This window comes from Balaenoptera acutorostrata, chromosome 15 (genome assembly GCF_949987535.1).
Source record: "Balaenoptera acutorostrata chromosome 15, mBalAcu1.1, whole genome shotgun sequence".
NCBI classification, from domain to species: Eukaryota; Metazoa; Chordata; class Mammalia; order Artiodactyla; family Balaenopteridae; genus Balaenoptera; species Balaenoptera acutorostrata.
The window spans coordinates 58,602,940-58,617,138 of record NC_080078.1 but is presented as its reverse complement, the minus strand read 5'-3'; the positions used below and the strand labels follow the sequence as shown (position 1 = coordinate 58,617,138).

The 14,199-nt window shown below is 52.7% G+C and overlaps 1 protein-coding gene across 14 annotated transcripts in view; it reads left to right on the top strand.

The window, feature by feature from the left end:
- The first annotated feature begins 883 nt into the window (after window positions 1-883).
- Window positions 884-14,199, top strand: part of SMOX (spermine oxidase) — a 68,423-nt gene continuing 55,107 nt past the window's right edge. For all 14 annotated transcript variants that reach the window (XR_009005321.1, XR_009005320.1, XR_009005314.1 and 11 more), the window contains exon 1: window positions 884-1,059. The gene's annotated coding sequence lies outside the window, so the exon portion shown is untranslated. The remainder of the gene's footprint in view (window positions 1,060-14,199) is intronic.

Genomic DNA, 14,199 nt, shown 5'->3' with positions numbered 1-14,199 from the left:
AGCCCCAGGAGGCCCTGGAGATGCTCACAGGTTAAACAGAATGAAATTGTCAGAGACCACTGCCCCCTACCCCGCCTTAAAGTAGAACAATGAAAGACTACTGGGGAGCAGAATCTCAAATAGAAAAAGAATAAACAAATAACCTCCAAATCTTTGATTTTTTTTTAAGGAAAAAAATGACCCTCATACTTACAGTTGCTTCGGGTTTTATTAAATTCAGGACGAGGCAGTAGGTACCAGTGAAAGATATTTCTTACAGAGGCCACCTCTGCTCAAGGTCGTGGCTGTGAAGGGACAGGCTCCAGCGATTTGAATGCCCCCTTTCCCTTTGCAGTTGAAGGTTCGAGATTAATGCGAGGAGGTATGGGACGGGGTGGTGGTGGCTGGGTGCGGCAGTAGTGTTGCAGAGAAAATGAGGTTGGAGGTGGCCCCCTGGGGACGAGCCCTCTGACCCCAACTGAGATCCAGTGGAGGGTCTGCCGGAGTGAAGGCAGCTCCGGGAGGACAGAGAGGCGCCCCTTCCTTTCAACAGAAGGGTTTCGAGTTCTGCGGGTAAACTGAGGCCTGCGTCCTTGCTCTGCTCGTCGCCTGGCAGGCAGCTTCGGCTCCACGTTACGCCCAAGCACAGGGCGCGGAAGGCTGGGCTGCCTGCTTTTCTTTTGGGGACAGGTGGGGACGTTCGGCGCCCAGCCTGAGGAGGGGGCCGTGGAACCCAGGTGAGGAGCGTGGGCCCGGGTACCTCCGCAAGGAGAGTCACTGAGGTTCTCTGCCAACGCAGCCTTCAGCCTCCCCACCCGCGGGGGGAGGGTCGGGGGAGGAGCTTGGCGCGTCCCCGCCCCGAGGCGGAGCGGGGGCCGGGCCTGAACAGACTGGGAGGGGTGGGCCGGGGACGCTAGGCGGAGCGGGGCCCCACACAGGCCGCGGCGGCTGGCTCGGGCCCCTACGGTCCCGGCGGCGGCTGGAGGAGGAAGCCAGGCGGCTGAAGAGAAGGGGAGGCGGAGGAGGCCGAGGTGGAGAGCCGCTCGTCGCAAACTCACTTCCCCGGCTCAGCAGGGAAAGGTACCACGCGCGGCTGCTCCCGGCTCCCCGACCCCCGGCCGCCGGCCCCGCTCGAGCGCAGGCTGGAGCTGCGTCCGCCGCGGGAGGGTGAGGGGCCCGCTGCGGCCCCGAGGGCTCGTCCGGCCCGGGGCTCCGGCAGCCGGAGCGGCGCTCGGGCGGGAGGGCCAGGCTGCCCGGCATTCCCGGAGGCCGGCGAGGTCGGTGGGCGCCGCGCCCCTTCGCTCGCGTCGTGGGAGGCGGCGGTCAGGCCGGGTGGCGGTGGTCCCGAGGTGGGGGCCTGTGGGAGGGTGGAAGGCAGGCAGGACCCTGGGGCTGCGTGCAGCTGGGGAGCGCCCGCGGCGCCCGGGGGGCGCGCTCCGTGGGCGCAGACAAAGCCGGGCGCGGACGCCCCGCGACGGCTTGGGCCGCCCAGAGCATGGGCACTGGGGAGGGAAGAGGAGGCGCCGGGGCAACGGCTGGGACACGGGGAGAGGCTGGGCCGCCCTCCCAAAGGGCGTCCAGGTGGTCTCCTCGGGCTGTCCCCCGGACAGTGTGGGGAGCAGCTCTCTCCGAAGAGCCAACTAGGGGCTCACGGGCTGCGCTGGGCTAGGCGAGAGCCAGGCTCGGAAAGGGGTAGGGAGTGTCGAATGCTCAATTTGGGGGAGGGACTCAGAGAAGCCACTGCCCAGGGGTGGGGGCTGGGGCTCTGGTAGAGCCGGTGAGGGGCTTGGGGACCCCTTCGGAGCTTGCACCAGGAAGCGGGGTATGGCCTGATAAGAGAAGCGCCGTGGCTGGCACCCGCGGTGAGATGTGCCCACAGGTTGGTTGAACAGTCTGCCGGTGGTGGCACATCCCGTGCCAATCCGCGGAGGGGGTGGGTAACTTGTCCGTGTTTGGAGCAGGCAGCAAAACGGCAAGTGTCTAGGGGGGTCACTGGAATGGGTAGGCGTGCATCTGAAAGTGTGTGTAGTGAAGGCCCCACATCTGCGTTTTGCATCTTTGCCCCCCTCCCTTTTCCTCTTGTTAGCTGGGCTCCTGCCACAGGCTAATGCCTAACTAGGGTTCCAAGATGGTCTGCTCCCTGTCCCCCATTCTTCAAGTTACTTCCCCTCGCTCCAGTATTAAAAGTGGCTACTTTCCCCCTGGATCATTCACAACAGTGTAAGAACATGCTTTGCCACCCTCCCCTCCATTTTATGGCCCCCCTTTTTTCCTTCATCCCTCATTCTCCCCTAGCTACAGACACACTTCTCCATTTCCCTTCACAGCAAAACTTCTGCAGAGAGCTGTCTGTACTTGTGGTCCCTGGGTTCTTCAGCTCACTTGACCTGGCTTTGGTCCCACCAATTCACTGAAACTACCCAAGTAAAGGTCTCCTGTGATTTACATTCCCCCACAAGTAGGTCTTCCTTGACCTCCCTTGGTCTTGAGCATTCTCTCCCATATCCTTTCTTGGCTTCTCCTGGTTTTCTTCCTTACCAACCCCCCTTTACCCCAACCAAAGCCCTTCCTTACTTGTCTTTAAGGACAACTCCTTCACTCACTCTGAATGTTGGAGGATCCCCGGGCTCTGTTCTCAGCCCGCTCCTCTCCCCTGAGTCTCTTCTATTTACATACCCCTCAAGCTTTCATTTTTTCTTATAAGTTTTAAAATCAAACATTAATTTACAAACACAGGTCTTAAATGTATATCATTTTCATTCTCATGATTTTAAGTAGCAAATTTTATCTCCAGTCCCAACCTCTCTATCCAGCCACCCATCTGATGACTTATGGCATCATAGGTATGAAAAAGTTAATATGGGTGAAACAGAACCCTGACTGCGCTCCCCAAGCATGACTCTCTGCAGGCCTTCCCATCTCAGTAAAGGGCCCATAACCCACCCACCATTAAAGACAGGAAACCAGGTGGCATCATCTCCTCCCTTTTCCTCCCTCTCCACATCTAGTGCTACAGCAAGTGCTTTTGGTTCTTTTTGCCAAATCTATCTCAGGCCTATTCTTCATGCTCTGACTCCACTGCTGCTGCTCTAGGCTACTGCCCCAGGCCAAGCCACCTTTTATATCTTGCCTGAATATTGTAGTAGCTTTTGCCTGCTTTCCCTAAGTCTGCAATTGCCTCCTCAAATCCATTTTAACAGAGCAGCAAGAACAATTTAGAAAAATATTGAGTAGTCTCATTCCTCTAAGACCCTCAATAGCTCCCTATTGCACTTGGAATGAAATTTCAAAGCTTTCCCCTGGCCTTTCAGATCTTCCAAGGTCTGGTCACTGCTGACCTCCCCCAGCCTTATCCTAACACTGTCCCCTTTTCATCTTCCTGACAGCCACATCTGAATCACTTCTGCCCCTTGAACACCTAAGCTTTTTCCTGCCCTGTGTTCTTTGCCTGTGCTGTTTTCTCTGCCTGGAATGTTCTTCCAAGGTTTTCTACTGGGCTGGCTATGCTCCTTCTTATTTTTCAGGTCTCAGCTTAAATATGCCTTCCTCATATGCCTTCCCAGTCTTGGTAGAAGCCCATCATTCCCTGTAATTCATCGTAGCACCTGGTTTACTTTCTTCATTGTATTTATCACAGTTCATAACCATTTGTTGCAGATGTCTGTTTACTTTTTCTGGCTTTCTAAGGGCTGGAACCTTGACTGAATGGCCCACTGCTGTATCTAGAGCATTTAGCACAGTCCCTGGCATGTAGCTGATACTCAGGAAATCTTGAGCCAGGTGGAAAGGTCAAGGCAGTGCAGGAGCCCCCTGTAAACCTCAGGTGATCCTAAGGATTTTTATTTTCTTTCCATGAAAGCAGTTGTGCAAATCACTGCAAGAATCTGAGGGGGTCAGTGGGAAAAAGGGAAGGCTCAAAGGCAGGCCTGTATGCCTAGTGGGAGATTGGGTGGGTCTGAGGGGGTGTGGAGTTGATGTGGGTTGCTGTGGGTGGGGGAGAAATGATTTCCTTTGCTCTCTTTGGTGGAAATCCAGACTGGGTCAACAGAGGAGTGTGTGCCTGTGTGCTTGTGTGTGTTTTCTAACTCATGAGATGGGGATGGTCTGGGCAGCCAGGGCTTTATTTTACCCAATCTCTTGGGTGAGTGCTGGGTGCCTAGCTCTCAGGGCAGGGAGTTGAAGGGGAGGCAGAAGCTGGAGTTGGGGGTCTCTGTAGACCCTTGTCTTTCCACACACAGCTCTCCTTTTTGCACAGAGGAGCCAACTGAGAATTGAGCTGTTTGGCTAGTGCTCTCAGAATGGAGGGCTAAGAAATGAGGGACCTCAGATCTGGGAGAGGGAAGCTTGGCCCTGGACAGTGGGACTGGTGATGGACCAAGGTAACATTGGGAGGTGAGCGCTGGAACTAGGGGATAGGGGTTCAGATCAGGGCTGGGCTGGCATGCCTAGGAAAAGCTTTGAGCTGGGATAGATGGAAGAAAGGAGGGTATCCTGGGTGGGAGAAATCAGGCAGAGGCCAAGAGGCTAGGCCAGGACCCTGGTATACTCACTGCGTGCCAGGCAGTGTTCTAAGGACTTTGCAAATATTAGCTCCTTTGATCCTCTTTTCTTTTTAATAAATTTATTTATTTATTTATCTTTTTTTTTTGGCTGCATTGGGTCTTTGTTGCTGCACATGGGCTTTTTCTAGTTGCAGCGAGCGGGGGCTACTCTTCATTGTGGTGGCTTCTCTTGTTGCGGAACACGGGCTCTAGGTGCGTGGGCTTCATTAGTTGTAGCACATGGGTTCAGTAGTTGTGGCTCGTGGGCTCTAGAGCACAGGCTCAGTAGTTGTGGCACACAGGCTTAGTTGCTCCGTGGCATGTGGGATCTTCCCGGACCAGGGCTTGAACCCGTGTCCCCTGAATTGGCAGGCAGATTCTTAACCACTGCGCCACCAGGGAAGTGCTCCTTGAATCCTCTTAACAGCTCTGTGAGGTAAGTCTTATTACCATTTTCCAGACTGGAAGACTGAGGCACAGTCATACAGCTCGGTAGTGACAGAGCAAGGATTTGAACTTAGGCAGCCTGGCTCCAGAATAAATGCTCTAAGACACTCTACTCTGTCACTTCTTTCATGCCTCTCAGATATGCGCCAGCTGAAGTCTTCTTAACAAATGTTTTTTCCTGACCCGCAGAGGTGCCTGGCCTCGGGGCTGGGGAGGTAGGAAAGAAGTCACACCCTGTAAGGTAGAAAGGGTCCTCACTCAGAGTGGGCAGCTGAGTCTCTCTGTTTCTTCCAGGAGGGGCTCTGGGCCCAGGCCAGGTAGTTGGGTGTCATGCACACTGTGATTTCCGAGAGCTAGGGAGGACACCTACTTCTCGTACAAAAACAGCTCCCTGCTTGAGATGCCACCATTGGAGTGTCACTTCTCTGGGTTCAGCATTGCCACATTGCCCTCTTCATCTGCCTCTGGAGAGCCCAGAGAGGTCAGGTAGGAACACTGCAGATAAACTGGCCTGTTTTGTATTCCATCTAGGATGTTGTGAGGTGGAGCTTCAGACTTGGCCTTGGGAAACGTGGATGGGGGTCTGAGTAGGGCTGGACTGAAGGTGGGAGCAGAGCTGGGGGAACAGAGAAATGGGAACTGAAAAGAGCTTAATCCACTTCAGTATTGGCCCTGTCCTTACCCCTTTTTGTCTGTCTGTAAAATGAGATTAGAGAGACTTTTTTTTTGCTCCCCAGAGGTTGTAGAAGCCAGGAACTCCTTGAGGTTACAGAAGCCAGGAACTCCTTGAGGTTACATGCTTGAGTACCTTCTTGCAGACCCAGGGTAAAGAGCGAGGACTCCCCATGGGATGCCCATCTGTAGGAACTGGGCCAGGAAGGAGGGAGTGGGGAGGAGGGTGTGGCAGCCTTGTCCTTTGAGGCTTTCCTGTTTGGTCATGAGGACACCTCTGGGCAGGTGACTTGGCCTCCCAGGGGCCTGGCTAATAGGCTGAGAAAGGGTTTGGAGTCTCTTTGCTGCAAATTCTGACCCCAGGGTTTAGGGGATCTGCTCATCTATCTCAGATCCTCCCAGCCCTCCAGGAAAAGAGGGAGGCAGACTCAGTGGCATTCTCTTCTGCATTTTGGGAAACTGAGGCCCAGAGCAAGCACATTGCTGCTGGAAGCTCACTAGGCCCATGTTTCTGAGGAGTGCTCCTTCTCTGGAGTATGCAGGAGGCTTGTCCACACTGCTTGAGTCCTTGTCTGCTGAGTTGAGGTGAAGGCTGTGGCAGAGCCTGAGTTCAGCAGGCTGGAGCTGAGGGTGGACTTTCCAACAACTGGACACTGGGCCTTGTTACCTCTGGTTGGCACCTGGCATCTTCTATGCCCCACTCTGGTGCTTGGGGCCACTGGGAACACAGGACAGGGTCCCCACTCACCAGGAAATAAGAATGAGCCATGCCAGATATGGTGTAATGAGGTGCAGTTCAGACCAGCTTCTTGGAGGAGGTGGTGCTTTTAGAGCGCCCTGAAGTCTTGGGTAGCTTTGACCGACACAGGAGGGGATGGCATTCCTGAGGTGGAAGGGGAGCCCAGGCCTGGACAAGTCAGTCAAATCATTGATTGTCAAGCCACTGAGTCTAGACTTGATTCACTAGGCCCTGGGGAGCCATCAAAGCTTATAGGCCATAGGTGCAAGGAATTGATTAGAGCAGTGGTCTATAAAATTACTTCCCAAACTCTAGCATACATATGGACAGCTTGTTAAAATTCAGGTTCCAATTCAGCAGGTCTGGGGTGGGGCCTGAGACTCTGCATTTCTAACAAGCTCCTGGGTGGTGTGATGCTGCTGGCCAATGGGTTATCTTTGTGTAGTGAGGGTTGAGACTGGGGACTTTGGGCCAGGCAGGTACAGGGATGGGCACAGATCAGGTGAGACCCGAAACAGATAAAGGGGACTGTCCTGGCTCCTATGAACTGTGTTGGGGGAGGCGTATAGACTGCTTGTATGGGGGCAGGGCAGAGGGGAGCATGTGGAGGGTATGGGATGCAGGGGCTACTCTGTTGGGGGGGTGGGGCTGGGTGAGGTGCTTCTGGGGACTTGGGTCTCCGGCTGGGAGCACAGGCCTTATTTCTAGGGTGCCTGACTTTGAGGAGCTCCCAAAACCATGAGAAAGTGTCTTAGGCGACTGCCCCTGGGCAGGGTGACATGCAGGCGGCATGTAGGGCATCTTATCTTTCCCCACAGCCAAGCCCGGCCCTGTGGTTAGCCAATCTGGGGTGAGCACTCTTCCTCCAGCCAGGGTTGGGCCAAGGAGATTGGGGAAACAGCTGACGCCAGACTTAGACATGCCATCTTCTCCTGAAAGCCCCTAAAGTCCCCCCAGCTGCTGAGCTCTCACCCCCAGCGAGCATCCTTGACCCCCGCCTGGCCTGCGTGAGTCCTTGTAGCTGCCCTGATGGTTGCATGAGCTGCTGTTGGGGTCTTATTCCACTCAGGCCACCTCCCCAGTGCACCTGGAAGTGGGGAGGCCTGGATGCTTCATTCTGCTCTGCCCCTGGCTGAGACACTACAGGCAAGTGTCTGCTCTGCTCTGAGGACTCAGTTTCCTGTAAATTGAGGGATTCAGTCCCCTCTCTGGGGAGCAGGGGAGAGAGTTGCAGGGTTTGTTGAGTAGAGCACTGCATGTTCCCAGAATGGCAGTTTAATACATTTTAATTTTGGTTTACTATTGAAACTTGCGTGCTGATGATGGAGTAGAATGAACAATTTGCCCAGAAGAGCTGTCCAGCTTGATTTGGGGATCTCCCAAGACCCCTTGTTCTCTGGGCTTTGCAGAGTCTGAAGGGTGGTATCTGAGACCACTGGTCAGATGAGGTCCCTCTAGACCCTAGCAGGAGGGTAGGCAGTCACCTCACCCAAAGAAAGGTGGGAAGGGCAGACACTAAAGGCAGAGGTTCTGTTGCCCTGGGCAATGCCAAGAGGGGCTTTCAGGCTAAGCTCTCAAAATGTCACTCATAACTCCTAAAAGGATAACCCCCCCCACTACCCCTCTTGATTCCTACCCATGTGCCCCCTGCTGTGCCAGGCTGTCCTGAGGGGGTGGGAGGAGGTGGCATTTCTCAAAGACTGTTCTGAGAAACCTCAAGGGTTCAGGGGACAAACAAGGGTAGAAACTGGAAAATCCACTCCACTGTCCTATGGGAGATTCAGAATGCATTTAAGAGAATTAAAGGCTTTGACAAGTCCTGTAGAAAAGAAACTGGTGTTTTCTAAACTGATTTGATCATAGACAATTTTTTTTTTTGAAGACATCCTAATAATGACCAACTGACCAATAGAACGCCTGGTGGGAAGGGCTGATATGGGAGGATGCTGCTCCATGAGAGACTACAAACACGGGTGATGGGTGGGTCCAGAAGTGCCAGGGAGGGAAGGTAGGGTGGAACAATAGCTTCCTGGGGGAGGTGGACTTGGTGGGATGGGTACATTTGGAGAGTTAGTGGAAGAAAAGGGTACTGTAGAGGGAGGGATGGCCTGGAGGGGACTGGGGCCCAGGACCAGACCTGGGTTCTAGTGGCAGCAGCTTTGCTTCACTGTGGGTGAGCAAGGGACCCAATAGTAACCAGGCCTGCGTCTTCGGGATTCTGGGAGGGCCTCCTATCCCATCCTTCCCTCCCATCTTCTTGCCCTGCAAGTTCTTTCCCAGCCTCTCATCTCAGAGAGTGAGGTTGTGATCCCTGGGCAAGAAGGTAAAACCTCTCTCTGTCTCACTATCCTCATTTGTACTGTGGGGATAATGTTACCTCCTTCATAGGGTTGTTGTGACACCCAGATTCTTGTTGGCTGCTCTTAATGTGATTGACATGGCTGCAGGCAGTGTCTCCAGGAAGGACCCAGGGAAGGGGACACTCGTCAGGGATTTGAGAGGCACAAAGGTCAGCAGAGAGCATGTAAGGCTAAGGATAGGGTCTTGATTAGAACAGAGGGGTGATTTTCCAGAACAGCAAGAAAAGAGTGAGGACTGACTTCCTGGGGGAGTGGCTAGCAGGGTGGGGATATCTGGGCAGAGTGAGGAGATTTCACAGGCCACCCTGGGCCCTGTGGGCCTAGTCTGGGTATGGGAGTCGTGGGGTCCAGTGGGTGTATGTAGGAGACAGGGGGGCTGAGGGCAGGGAGGAGGTGTCAGGGACCTGCCTTCATTCATTAGGCCACTGGGAGCCATTGAAGGTTTTTGAGCAGGGCAGTGGTTTGATCAGATCAGTGGTTTAGTGAGAAAAGTGGCAGGGTGTGATGGTGGGTTGGGGGTACAGGACCCCTCCCCCTTCATTGGGCTTCCTTAGAGAATTGCTGTGTGCTTTCATGTCTCAAGCATGGGGAGGGGCGAGTTGCTCATATGACACTCAGATTATCAGAGCTCTGAGTCATTTTCCCAAAAGTTTAGGAATCTCACTCTTGTCACCTTCCTGGAAGGGGTGTCTAAAGTGTAGGACAGGGAGTGTCCCCGGGCTCGTGCTCCTCCTGCCTCCCCTGTCGCTGGGAGAGAAGGTCAGTGAGGCCACCTTGCCTTGCTCCTCACCACACCTCATATCCTCTGAGGTGTGAGGACTCTTTGTTCAGCAGCTCAGGTGGAAGTGATGGGGTGCAGCATTTCAAACAGCGACCCAGAAGTTGCTGTAATGGTGCGATGTGGGTAACAGGCCTATGTGGTGACAACAGCCCTCAGGGAGGCCCTGGTAGGGGGTGCTCAGTGAGCTTTCTTACCCAGTTCAGCTGCACTTTCTTCTTCCTTTGGCCCTGTCTCTTTCTTCCTCAAATAGGCAGGAGCCCAAGGCTTTTCTTGCTCTCTCTAAATCAGGGGTCAGTAGGATGGAGGATGAAGAAAAGCATTTGGGTTCAATCAGACCAGGGTGGCTTGGCTGTTGTGCGGCGGGGGTAAGTCCAGTACCCCTGACCCTCAGTCCAGATTCCTTTATCATCTAGCTGCTTCTTGCGGAAGGGTGTTAAGGAAGGTGTGATTTAAGACCAAGAGAAGCAGCACTTGGAAATGAGTTGTAATTTATTAGGAAACAGAACAAAGAACCCAGCCACCCTCTGCAGCCTTGTGCCAGGCCCTGGTAGACCCATAATTCCTGTCCTCCCCATGTGGCCCACAGGGCATGAGCTATTTCACAAATGGGAACTCTGGCAGTGCCAGCAAATGGCATGACTGGATCTCAAGCCCAGGTTCTAGGACATCTGGTTTCATGCCTTTTCCTCAAGTCACAGACCCCTCAGAGCCCGTCTCCAAACCTTCAACCATGCCTTCCTACCCACAACCAGACCTCTTCCCCAAGCCAGCCCAGCCCCCCCAAACTCCTGACTCTAGGGAGAAGACACTGATGGGTGCTCCTAGTGGACTGGCAAATAACTAGACCTTGAGTCAGCTAAGTAGGAGACACGCAGGACAACCAGTGGGCAAACATTCATAGGAAAGATTTTTAAATGAGGCCTTTAAATGTTAAACAAACATATCTCTTTTATCATTTCTATTTTGGAAAATTAAAAATCATATACAATTAATGCAAAACTTTTGAGTTAATCTGAGAAAGTAACTCAAGAAAAGGTGATAAACTTGATTCATTCCTTGGTTTTAAAAAAAGAGTAAAGCCTGAGCCTTAGTATCTTACTGAGTATATTTTGGAGTGCCTTATGTTAGATGACAGGTTGTGGAAACTCTCTGAAACTCAGTTTCTTCCTCTGTAGAAGGGGGATAGTGACATGAAGATCAACCGAAATATTCCACGTGAAATGCTTAGCATTGCCCTCTGTACCTTGGACGTACTCAGTGAAAAATAGTGGTAACGATGATAGAATTATAAGAACAGGCATTTCTTGATTCCAAAAGCTGGTCAGTTATTAAGTCTGTCTTTGAACTCAATAAAAGAACTTGAAGAATATGTTTATTGTCTAAGCTCAGCGTCTTAACTCTATAGGTGTTCTATGGATTGAATCATGGGGCCCATGGGTGCATTTTGAAATGAACACCATTGACTTTTCAGACCTAGTTCCAGCTCTTTCTGAGGTTGGCAGGGGTGGGGGAGGGTGGTGTTCTGCTTCAGGGTTGAACTTTATGAAGAGCCCTTTATTGGGTGATCCTGTGTCAGGAGATCCTGTGCTAGGACTTGTTAGGAGAGCATAGTTAAACCACCTTGGAGTTACCAGGAGGGGAAAATCTTGGGCCAGATGACCAGGAGGTGACTGTTTAGAGGGAATTATCATTTAGTTGCTCTTAGAATTTTCTTTTGTGCTGCCAGAAGCCATTAGACCACTATCCTTGTCACTCTTTATGGAGGATAAAATCAAGGGCAAAGGGCTGTGGTCTGGCAAGCCTTAAGCCAGTCCCTGTGGGGCAGGGAGACTAGGGTGGCTGGCCTGCAGCCCACCTGACTAACGCCCTGGCCAGGAGGCAGGTGATCTCCCGGCGGCAGCCCCAGTTTTGGCAGTGTAGCTGGGGTAAGCTGCCAGGCTTGGGGATACCTCCTGCTAGCCCCGGGTGCCTAGCACAATGTGTGCAGTGTCAGTGTGTGGGGACGGGTAAGACAGAAGTGCCAGGCTGAGGGCTGTCCTTAGGCCTGCTGCCCCGGGAGGCTGAGTGAGGGCCTGAGAGGTGGGCAAGTGCTGGGTAGAGAGAGATGAGCTGAGCATTGTCAAGCCCTGCTTTACCCCTCACTCTGTCTGGGTGGCCTCCATCACACCTGTGAACCTTTCTGATGTTTCCTCATCTATAAAATGGGCACCAGGGTGTTTGGGAGGATTAAATGATGCCATGAATGGAAAGTGCCCAGCATGGGACCTGGCACATGAAGGGCTTAATAAATAGAGATTTGCTATGGGGTTTATCTGTTGGCTGGATTTTTGGGGGATGTTTTCTTTTTTCCATGTTGTGATCATGCATGCCACCTTTGCTCTGTGATAAACCATGCTGAATGGGGGTTGGGGGTGGGGGATGAGCATAGAAGAGGGAGTTTTGCAGGAAGAGAGTTTATAATGGAGGGGACCCTCTTCCCACAAGTACTGCCTGAACCCAGCAAAAGCCTTGGACAGCCCAGCCTTGCTGTCAGGGCTGCGGTCTGCCCTGTGGGCCAGGAGCATGAGTCCTGGGCTGGGCAGAGTGGGGACCCACCCGTGGCTCAGGAGAGAGGATTGGCCTGCAGGAGACCCCCCTCCCTGACCCCCCTCCCCCAGGGGCTGGAGCCGAAGCACAGACGGGCTTTGTGCAGAGTCACGAGGGGCCAGCAAGGGGAAACTGCACTGGCTGAGCTGTCTCACAAGCCTCAGTTCTTGTCAGTGGTTTTGAAAGAGTCAGGGGAAAGTGCTGACTGTGCTGTCCTCCTTCCCTCCAGAACTGTGAGGCCTGTGGCTCCTGGCAGGGAGAGGGGAGAAGCCCGCCGGGAGGCTACCTCTTCATCTGCCAGCTCACACCTCCCAGGCTTCAAATGCCCCATCTGCTGAATGGGTGGATCTCCGTGTGGGGACACTAACCCAGGTCAGGGGCTGGTCAGGGCCATGCCTGCATGTGATGCCCTATGCAGTGGGGCTGGGAGAGGGGCCCTGGGCTGTGTGTTTGGAGGCAGGCTCAGCCCTTCGATGGGAGACGGCCTGGAGAAGCTTTCCCAACTCTTGTGATAGCCCTAAGGAGAGAACTGGGCTCTGGAGTCAGACCACCGGGGCCCTCCTCCCACCTGTGGGTCTTGCACCAATTTTTTGTCTTTCCTACCTCACAAGCTTGTTGTGAAGGGGAAAGGAGATGACCACTTGACACAGAACTTGTAAAGGTTGGTCCTGGTGTCATGACTGGTCACCCAAGTCATCCTGACCCCATCCTTGCTCTTACCCACATATTTTGTCATTCAGCAAGTCCCTAGGAGGTCACCACAGCACTTTTGCCCTCTGGTCCTCTCCTGCCTGTCACTTCCTCTGTTCTGGTGTCCCCTTGTCAGAGAGGCTTCCCTGACCTCCCTACCCAGAGCAGCTGCCTCTCCCCTTACCTGCTTTGCTTTGTGGCACCTGTCACCCCTGATCCTCCAAGGGGAGGCATCTGGCTGTTTCAGTATCTCGAGTGCCTGGTACAGAGTAGCACTCACTCAACTTTTTTTTGTTGTTGTTGTTCTTGTTGTTTTTATTGTGGTAAAATATACATAACATAAAATTTATCATTTTAACCATTTTTAAGTATAGAGCTCAGTGGTATTAAATATATTCACATTGTTGTGCTACCATCACCACCATCCATCTTCAGAACTATTTTTCACCTTCCAAAACTGAAGTTCTGTATCCTTTAAACAGTAACTCCCCATTTCCTCCCTCCCCTGCCCCTGACAACCACCATTCGACTTTCTGTCTCTGTGAATTTGACTACTTCTGTCTCTGTGAATTTGACTATTCTAGGTACCTCATGTAAGTGGAATCCTACAGTATTTGTCCTTTTGTGACTGGTTTATTTCACTTAGCATCATGTCTTCAAGGTTCATCCATGTTGTAGCATGTGTCAGAATTTCCTTTTCAAAGCTGAATAATATTCCATTATATGCATGTACCACATTTTGTTTATTCATCCATCGATGGACACTTGAGTGGATTCTACCTTTTGGCTATTGTGAATAATGCTGCTATGAAGGAGCGGGAAGCTGCCTTGAGGGAGATAAAGCATAAATCTCTCTGAAAACTTCTGAGTGGTAGCCTAATACCCATTAGAGAGCAGACCAGGTGTGATGGCAATACCCATTTTGCAGATGAGAAAACAGAGTCTTCCCTCAGAGTTAAACCCCATCCCTGCACCCTGGGTCCTCTCTGAGGGAGCAGTCCCTGTGAGCAGAGGTGCATTACAGGTGTTCAATGCAGAGTGCTTTGGGAGTTGGGCAGCAGCTGGGGAGGGAGGACAGAGGGAGACCCTCAGCCTAAGCTGGAAGGTGGGGAGTGGACCTTGGGTACTGCCTGGCCTTTCTGGTCTCTCTGCCTCCTCTACTCCTGTACAGGCAGATCCCAGATGTTCTGGGCTGGCCTGGAATCTGCATTTGGAATCTGCTGTAGAGAAGTGATTCTTAACCTTGGCTATATGTTAGCATCATGTAGAGTCCTTAAAAAATTTCCATGCTTGAACTCCACCCGGAAGAGTCTGATTTAGATGACCCAATCTCCGGGCTTGGTATTGGTCTTTTGTAAAAATCTCCAGGTGAGTCTAATGCACAGGCTGGGAAGGCATTCCTGT